We start from the raw sequence: 9,825 nt of genomic DNA on the forward strand, positions 1-9,825 counted from the left end.
CCTCTGCATTGATATTTTTAAAATTCTATACCCTTAAGCTCAGTAATTATAGCAAGACTTTCATCAAGAGAATAAAAATCTATAGGACCTCTTTTTCTACAAATTGCTGGATGAGAAGCTTTTGGGGCCCTTCCTGGAGCAGAAGTGTATTGCTGTTAGTGAGCTTAGGGTCACAGAGATTTTCCTCTGTGCTTCCTGGTAAATTACACAAGAACCAGCTCTTTTGCAGATGCAGGTGGGGAGGAGCAAGAGGAGAAGAAGAATGTAGTTTTGGGGATTAGAAAGAGTAAGAGAAGGTGCCAATGCCAGCTCTCTCCCTACAAAAGCAAATTTCAAGTGAGTCATAAACCTTAGTGCTCAAAGCAGTGCTGGCAGCACTTCCTCCTGAAAAGATTATCAGCTAAAAGCAGACAGTTTTATGGAGTTCAACCAAACACTGTCAGCAGTAGCGATGGAGGTGGAGCTTGCAGCTTTGCCAGTGCACAAAGTCCAAAGTCAGGTCCCATCCCATAACAGTCAGCGAGACTTTTGCCGACACCTTCACAGGCTTAGTGCACGAATATTTTCAGAGAGAGCAGGAATTTGCAGGTAGGATTTGCCCAGGTTTTTAGTATGTATGCAGAGCATGTATAATTGTGCAATTTTGGCTTAGTAATTTAAGGACTCTTTAAAGATGGTTTACAGACTATTTCAATATGTGTCTGTGTCTACATCTGCAATTAGCACAATCTCTGCAGAATATTTTGGTGCTGAGGACCTGACAGCCACAATACGCATACTTTAGCAGTTGTTACTTCAGACTAGCTTTGGTCTGGTCCTAGTGACTGGTGCTTTTTTTGTGGCTGAAGTGCATTAGGGGCACTGCCAGAGATCTCCTTAAAGCCTAATTTCACACAAAATATTCACTTGCTCAAAGCCTGCTGTACTGTGCAAACCAAAGCATAGCAGATGAGGACTGTGTAGAGATTCTCTCTGTGAACAGGTGCTTGATCCTAAATTTAAAAACCACATACCTTAACATCCCACTTCCCCCTACCCCAACATTCACAATCATGTTAGTCTGCTGGAGTATTTCCTGGGGAAAAACCCAAAGCAAAAAAGCTACCAGGGTAGTTCACATCCATAAATCCCAGCAGGAAATGTCCAACTGCCTGTGCACCTTTAGGCTGCAGGCTGGAAGGAAAGAAAAATATATTTTCAGTTTAGCATATTGAGAATTGAAATTCTTTTATTGTTTTAAGCATTTCAGTAGTATTACCCTATATATCACATAGCACTAGAATCCAAAAGAAGGGAAGGGGAAGGGGAAGGGGAAGGGGAAGGGGAAGGGGAAGGGGAAGGGGAATTATTTATTTTCCAAAGAAAAAAATACTTAGGTTGCACAACACTGTTTTCTAACCAAATTAGTTGGATTTCTCTTGTAGAATTAGGATCAACTTCTAATCAGTTCCAGGAAAGGAGGCCTGGTACTTGAAAGACAGATAAACTCTTCCCCCTGGCGGCGTATGTGAGGCATTGACAGACGGTCAGTAAAAAGATTCCTGGATTGTGATGGGAGGAATTCTCGGATTACTTTGAAGAGTCATTAAAAACAACACACTGTTGTTTTTAAATCTCTGTAAAGTTCGACACCCTAGTGCTTTATTCATGGGAAAGCATATCAGATATTTGATGAATTTGCTACCACAATAAACTGGGTATCATGTCTAGGAAGTCACCCCTTTATCCAGCTATAAACAGAAGATGGGATTTACTTAACAAGTTGCTCAAGTCTGAGCACATACCCTCATCTTGCTAGTGTGGGGACAAAGTTGCAGCTGGGTGCTCTTACACCACTGATCTGTAGAGGAAACAACCCAGAAGCAGTAGATGACTCAGCAGTCCAGTTCAGGGCACGGCCTGAGTCACATTAGGTGAACGGAGAGCTTGCACCCCAGAGGATAATAATTGCCAGGATGGCAAAAAAACACTACTTTCTGAAGCTTCACCCATTGTCCTGGCCCCAGTGGAGATGCTGGGCTGAGCAAGAGTCTGAGTTCTATTAACACTGTCACATTCACCAAGGAATTCTGCAATCACTAATCCTCCAGTCATTCCCACTCATGGATCATCTGAAAGAGACCTTCCAGCTCAGTTAGCCTCTCTCTGCACTCAGGCCTCCTCAGACTGGATGCCCTGCTGGTTAATGAGCACTAGCCCCTAGGCCTGAAGGTCTTCTGCTGCCATATATACTCCAAGGCACCAGTTAAAGTTCTTTGAAGATGCTATACCTAAGTGCAAGGATTTACAGTTGACAGGGCAGGACACAAGCAGAAGCTGAGTCCCTTTCCTCATCTCGGAAGTTAAAACAAACTGGGTGATGCAGAATTTTGTTTTCTACTCTTCAGAGTCCGGAAACTACCTTGCACCTTGATGCAGAAACTAAACTCCACTTGATTACACTGGGTTGTTTCAAAGGAGCAGTGCAAGGAAAGCCTGTCTTCACACAGGAATCAAAGGCCTATCTCTTTAGAGAGGAAAATACATTCCATCTACCTGGCTTTATTTCCAAAGTGTCACAGAGAAGTGTCACAGTCAGAAATCCATTTTGTGAGAACAGACAAGTCATGCCACCTTTTTTAGCTTGTCTATTAGTTCACAATAAAGCTGACTTTCAAACCTGAGAATGTTTTGGTGCAAGGATTTTTATTCTTTCTTCCTCCTCATATCTGTGTATCAACAAATGGAAACCTCTGTGCTTGTGCTGCCCTGTTTGAAGCACAAAGTTGTGCTGCTGGCCAACTGTGCTGACCAGCTCAGCTTTAATGACATAGTCACACAAGAGCATGCAGCGCTATTTAAAGTTTCCGTGACTTTCCTGGAAAGCTATGTGAGTGGTAGGTATGTAACCACTGCAGACTCATTGAGGCACAGTGCAGACTAATGGTCCACATTCAAAAAAATCCTAGTCAACATTTATAGCAATAATTTAGCATGTAGTTTAGGTTCTGACCCTCCCTTTGGAATATGATAAAGGAATGTAAGACTGTTCTTCTATTTACTTCTCTCAGCTCCAACATATTTCTGCATTAAAGTAGGGATGTCTGAGGATGTCAGTGCTGTGTCTCCCCCTAATTCCCACTGTATCACAGTTTCACTGCAATATGAGGCTGCCTGGAAGGGACCTTAGACTTAATCATTGGACAGGGGCCTCAGATCAAGGAAGAAAATTTATTCTCAGGATGAAACCGTCACCAAGGCAGCAAGATTTTGCTGGACAAAGAGGTCCAGTTTGTCTTTTAACTCAGAAATAGAAAAAAAAATACAGATAATATGGCACAAAAAGTTTACCTTTCATTTGAGTATTTCTGGGGAAAAAACCCCAGAAGTACAGAAACCCAGTTAATAAATGCACTATTGTTAGCCTGGATCCCTTAGCAGGCACAATAGATGCACTGTATTTTCCAGGTTACAGAAAAATGTGCAGAGCACAATTAGTTGTCCTTCAAACCTTGAGAGCTCTGGCAGTCACTGTGCAGAGGGAGTGGAGAGATTCCAGACATACCTCAACTGGAAACTCCTGCAAAAAATGCATTATTCAGCTGTATTCAGATGAATCACTTCTTAAGGCTCCCAAACAATATTAACATTAAATTACCATTTCAGTTAAAGGCATTTATAAAAGTAATCAAGAGAATTTTGCATTAATTGTCCCTCTAAAAAATATCTGCTCAAAGCTAGACCCAGGACTTATCACAGACTCAGAATCACAGAATCACAGAATCATTGGGTTGGAAGAGACATTCATGATCATCAAGTACAACCCATGCCCTAACACCTCAACTAAACCACAGCACTGAGTGCCACATCCAGTCTTTTTTTAAGCACATCCAGGGATGGTGACTCCACCACCTCCTGGGCAGAGCATTCCAGTACTTTATCATTCTTTCTATAAAAAATTTTTTTCTAATATCCAACCTATATTTTCCTTGGTGCACCTTAAGACTGTGTCCTCTCGTCCTATCAGTTGCTGCCTGGAGAAAGAGGCCAACCCCCACTGACCACAGCCACCTTTTAGGGAGTTGTAGAGAGTGATAAGGTCACCCCTGAGTCTCCTTTTCTCCAGCTAAACACCCCCAGCTCCCTCAGTTATTCCTCACAGGGTTTGTGTTCCAAGCCCCTCACCAGCCTTGTTGCCTCCTCTGGACGTGCTCAAGTGTCTCAATGTCCTTCCCAAATGGAGGGCCCAGAACTGGACCCAGCACTCAAGGTGTAGCCTCACCAGTGCTGAGTACAGGGGAAGAATGACCTCCCTGCTCCTGCTGGCCACACCATTCCTGATACAGGTCAGGAGCCATTGGCCTTCTTGGCCACCAGGGCACACTGCTGGCTCATGTTCAGCCGGCTGCCAACCAGCACCCCCAAGTCCCTTTCTGCCTGGGCACTGTCCAGCCACGCCGTCCCCAGCCTATAGCACTGCACAAGGTTACTGTGGTCAAAATGCAGGACTTGGCATTTGGACTTATTAAACTTCATCCTATTGGACTCTGCCCATCCATTCAATCATTCCAGGTCTCTCTGCAGAGCCCTCCTATCTTCAAACAGATCAACACATGCTCCCAGCTTAGTGTCATCTGCAAATCTACTAATGAAAGGCTCAACACCCTCATCCACTTTGTCCATAAAAATATTGAACAGAACTGGCCCCAGCACAGACCCCTGAGGGACACCACAGGTGACTGGCCACCAGCTGGATGCAGCACCGTTCACCACCACTCTCTGGACCCATCCAGCCAGTTCTGAACCCAGCAGAGAGTGCTCCTGTCCAAGCTGTGACTCAGTCTATATCAAGTAGTTGCCACATATTCCTGCTGAACTATTTTTCAAAAGAGCAGGAGTTTGGCGAGAGTTTGGCTATTTCATGTGTTACCTAGACAGTACGGGGCCTGATAATAATTCAGAAACATTAAATTTGTTTTACAGGTAACCACCTCCTTGTACAATGTTTAGATGAGTCATTTCAACATACAGAATATCCCACCAGTATGCAAAAGCAAACAAGAAAAAAACCATAACAGCAAAAAAATCCCTGGCGCTGTAATTTTCTCTTGAGCTCAACAATTGTAAGAAACAACTGCTGGGCAGTACCCTGCACTGATGGGATTCATCAGGAGATGCAGGACTGAGGACTTTCTTCTCATTTCAGGCTGCAGGAGCTTATTCCAAAGTTATGGAACTACAGCTATCCAATAAATAGATGAAGGAGAAAATCTTACAGCAAATATCCTGCTGTGTCTGACTCCATTAGTGCAAAAAGTGCACAAATAATGGCAGTGTGGTTATTCCACAGTTTGTAAATTAACTTCTCATTCTGCTTACTTTTATTCAGCTACAGGCTTCTCACTGATGTACAAGGGTGCTCTTAAATCATCTGTCAGAAAGGAAGGGAATGATCAGTGAATTAGACAGGGAGGGCAAGAGGACTATTTTCCACAGTACTCCAGAACCCTCCCTGCAGTGTTTTTCCCATGTCAGGAAATGAGCTGAGAACCAAATAGATACCCTTGTAGTTACGTGCAGATTTCAACTATTCTCCAAAATTCTGTTGGTGTTTTTTTTTTGTTTTTGTGGGTTTTTTTCTTTCTTTTTTTTTTTTTTTTTGCTTTTTATGCCCAAAAGCATTTCTATTCCCAATACAACCTCTCTCCTTTAAAGCAGCTATTTAGGCTTAAGACCCTGTCAATTTGTGCTGAATTCTTGTCAGGAAAACTCTTTAAAGAGCTGTGCCTGTTTGTAGCAATCTTCAAAAGCAGCACTAAGGACTGGGAAAAAAGTGGAATTTTAACATCATGGGATGTCTAATAGCCTTCAGAAAACCAGAAGCATTGCTGAAATAGCACTTCTTTCTTACTTTTTAGTTTAGAAATGAATTCTAAGACTTTTCTTCAGATATTCAGCACTGGCCAGCTGTGATTGTTTTTTCAATCTGGCATGTCAGCTGATCTTGATAATAGAAATGGAAAACATTATTTGGATAGAAAATTATTTAAGGAGGTAGGAAAGTTATTTGTGAAATTACAAGTGCACAAAATATGATATAGAAGGAACTGTTCAACTATAGCAATAAAATCTGAATGAAAGGATTTAGTGATGGTCACAAAATCCATCTTGCTTCCTTGGCAAGCACAAACATTTGAGAAGCACAAACTGGGCTTGCTTTGAATCAAAGACATGTCTTGAAAAAACATGTCCTAGTCCTTTGCTAGGACAGTTTACCATGCTGACTTTCTCTCCAGCTCCTTCCTATGACTGAAGTGAAACTGGAGTTTTCTCCAAGCCTCTACCAAAGTGTAAGCTGGAGACCATACAGACCTGCAGGCTGACCCAAGCGCACAACCACAGCATCAAAATCAGGAGCACTTTGGCAAGAGAATACATATCCTTTACATCTTTAAAGTACTTAGAAACATGCCTGCTGGCAGATCCTTTTGAGCACAGCAAACCCTAATGGCAGATTAAAAGAGTTTTCAGTATTAACAAATGTAGGACCCAAGTGCTCTCACGTGCTGCAGCAAGATATTGCTTTACTAAGAAATATAATGAGAAGTAACAGCTTCCAAAAAGCCCTGGTTCTGGGCAACTTTTTCGAGTTGGTTGTTTGCAACATCTAGGACTATTTGGAAAAAGCAGAAAGAAAATCCCTACACTCACATTGAGTCCTTGATGCCAAAGCTTTGCCAGTTGTATCCTCTGGCATTTCCTCAGTAACAGCTCTGTGTAGAGATACAAGGATGTAAAACACATGACTATCAATCATGAGCATGCCCTACTCCCTTGAAGTGCCAGAGGTAGTCATCATTTCCAAAGAGTCACCAGCCAATGCTACAACTCTGTCATCCTGAAGGAGACCTCATTTTTACACAAACCTGGTTTTTTGTAAACATTAAGTCTCATTTTAATCAGAATTTCTTCTAATCTGTAATGATACCTGGAAGGAAGACTATTAATAAAGTTACACACATCTTGACATGCACATATGGATGTATACCTGCACATGAGGGAAGCAGCATGCTTCAGCTTTTTCAGTCTGAAGCATCAACCAAGACCAGGAAGCTGTAAGAAATATCTTTTAGCCCAGGACAGACTAACTGACAGCTCTCAGAATCCCTAGTCAGTATTTACATGTCTTTTAACTAGAGAGCTGCTTATAGTTGGCTGCACTAGAAACAGAAACTTCATATACCTGACTGGGGCCTCTACTTATGGCAGCCTTTCTTACACCTTTGCAATTCACTCACTGGTGAGCAAATCACCTGCCCTGATTTCTGCTCCTATTTTTGCCTTTCAGGTACCCTGGGTATTACCTTGCAGTCCAAATCTTCAGTCCCAGCCCAAGCAACAAGGGACTTTTCCTCACCCAGACATGGACCAAGACAATGCATGGCCAGTATTTGGCCTCTTGAGAGAAGTGCCCTTGCTGCTTCCTAGGGGCAGATCAGGAGGGAAGTGAATCTCTCATTTTCATTCCTGCTGGAACAAAGCAGTCTTTTAATGGCTTTTATTCACTTTTCAGAATTCTTGGCATTTGCAAGCCTTATGATTCCTGCAGCTCCTTAAATCCCACTCTAAGGGTGTTGTAAGCACTTCCATTTGCCTTGATATGGATTCTATAGTGTTGCAAATCATGAGACAAGAGGTATTACAGATAATCCACCACAATCTGAAAATCTGACTTTGATTTTTATCTCTGCTGTAGAATATTTGGCCTTGCTTTAGAAGAAAATTTGATTTGTTGTCAGGCGATCTTTTAGGCTAAAACAAACATATTTAAACACAATATTTATGTACAAGAAAAAAGCACCTCATTATAGTTTCTATTAAAATCTGATTTTCTTTGACTGGCTGAACCCCTGTGTTGTTCCATTTGAAAGTGAACAGGATTATTTTACTGAAACAAATTTTGAAACAGGTAGCCATAATGCATAATGCTCTTCTTTCAACTGAGTTTTTTTATACTATTCCTCATGGTTAGTTCTACTTAAATACATGTGCAACATCATGCTATTTCAATCTTAAGCTCTCCAATAATGAACAAAGGATATTTGTTCTCAGAAACAGCTAAGGTGGGTCATCTCTGTAGTCATCTGGGTATGTTCACTTTTATAGGACAGACAAGGAAGTTCTTGTTTTACCTTTAATCTGTGACTTTGATCAGTTTTCTATGGGTTTTATCTTTAGTCTGGTTTCGTTAATCTGTTTGAACTTCATGTAATTCTCTCCACTTGTATGTCACCATATTCCTGATGTCTAAGCAGTAGTGGCCTTAAAGTGCTGCTCCTAGCTCAATTTCACATCATTGCTCTGTTCTTAGGCGAGTATAGCTCCTCCCATAGGTCTCCCAATTATCAACTTAATCTGTTTGTAAAATTCTTGATTTATAGTGTTTAAAAGACTGAATAATTTGTGTTGATACCAGACACATCATATTAAGTTTTAAGCTTGCACATACCAGGTTGAGAACTTCCAACTGACAGCTTTCACAATCTCTTTTCAAAGTTCAGTTGGGATAGAATTAATTTAAAATGTAAGCACCCTATAGGATGAGATTTAAAAGACAACACATTAAGTATTGATACAAGTGTCTTTCATAAACACAGAATTCAGGATCAAGCTTTGACCTACACTATCAAAGCAGTAACTTACAGATTTAGAGAAATGGGCCTTTGGAGCAAAGCAAGGATTTTCATGCCTATTCCAAGTCTGATGACTCCACTTGCTGCAATTCTTTATTTCAGAAGACCTTCAAGATTTTCAGCCAGCTCTGAAAAGTACATCTCCTTTTACTTCATCCTGAAGAATATCCTCTTCCTCCTAAAGTTAGAATTTTTGAAGGAAGCCCACACTGACATTAAAAGTTTATTTCTCAGCTTTGTGGATGGCCCTTAATGCACAAACTGCTCTCAGTGAAATTCTGGAAGGATGTTTTAATGAAAGATGACTGATCATTTCTTTGACCACTTTCTTACACTGGAGATTTCACAGTATTCTAGATAATGGACATCTAGACGGGCAAATAAATTTGGAATATCAAAAGGAAGAACATAAGTTTACAGCCTGCTAAGATCTGTATCCTCTCTATATAAAGACTTCTTCTAGAACTTTCTGGAAAATACCCACAATGTAAAACTTCAACCAAAAGCTTGAGTTAATGACTCAATCAATGGGTATATCTGGCAGTAAATCTGTTTAGGTCTCAGTCAAGTAGAACCTGCCCAAGTCACACCTTAAAATGTGAGCAGCAGATCAAACATTTACACAATACCTGACTGGAATGCTATTGTACTTAAGGCTTGCAAGAAACAGCCTCTTGCTTTGTTCCTGCATTGCACCCCCTGCTTCTAATGAAGACACATCTCTGGGTGAGGCAGTCATTGGACTACTTTGCTGGTCCAAAATTTTCTATCTCAGTGACTCAGAGCAGTCTTTCAATGAGCTGCAGAAGGGATTTCTGATCAGCATATGAAGAAAAAAAACTGTTTTCATGTCCCATTGAAGACTTGGGTCTAACTAGAGGCCTGCAGCTGAAGGAAAGATGTTTGCCCCTTATCTGTACTGACAGGGAATGTTTCTACCATTTGAAGTCAAGAGGAGAAGAAGAAAATACAACAGGCAAGAAAAATGGGCTATGCATACACTGTGAGGTGTATGTGTGGGGGGAAATAAAGCTGAGAGGTGACTGTGCATTTGTATATAACATGGAGCTCCTGGACCAGGTCCAGTGGAGGGCAACAAAGATATTGAGAGGACTGGAGCATCTCTCTTACAAGGAAAGCATGAGGGAGCTGT

General features: G+C 41.4%; 1 long non-coding RNA gene across 2 annotated transcripts; it reads left to right on the forward strand.

Annotated features, from left to right (window-relative positions):
• The first annotated feature begins 506 nt into the window (after nucleotides 1-506).
• On the forward strand, nucleotides 507-2,666 carry LOC132325828 (uncharacterized). Of its 2 annotated transcripts, XR_009486036.1 has the most exons (3): nucleotides 507-588; nucleotides 1,425-1,525; nucleotides 2,388-2,666. It is a non-coding gene; the product is annotated as an uncharacterized LOC132325828 (long non-coding RNA). The 2 variants fall into 2 exon arrangements; XR_009486035.1 differs by having other exon boundaries at nucleotides 1,425-2,666.
• The last annotated feature ends 7,159 nt before the right edge of the window (nucleotides 2,667-9,825 follow it).

Source organism: Haemorhous mexicanus, chromosome 3 (assembly GCF_027477595.1).
Source record: "Haemorhous mexicanus isolate bHaeMex1 chromosome 3, bHaeMex1.pri, whole genome shotgun sequence".
Taxonomy (NCBI): Eukaryota; Metazoa; Chordata; class Aves; order Passeriformes; family Fringillidae; genus Haemorhous; species Haemorhous mexicanus.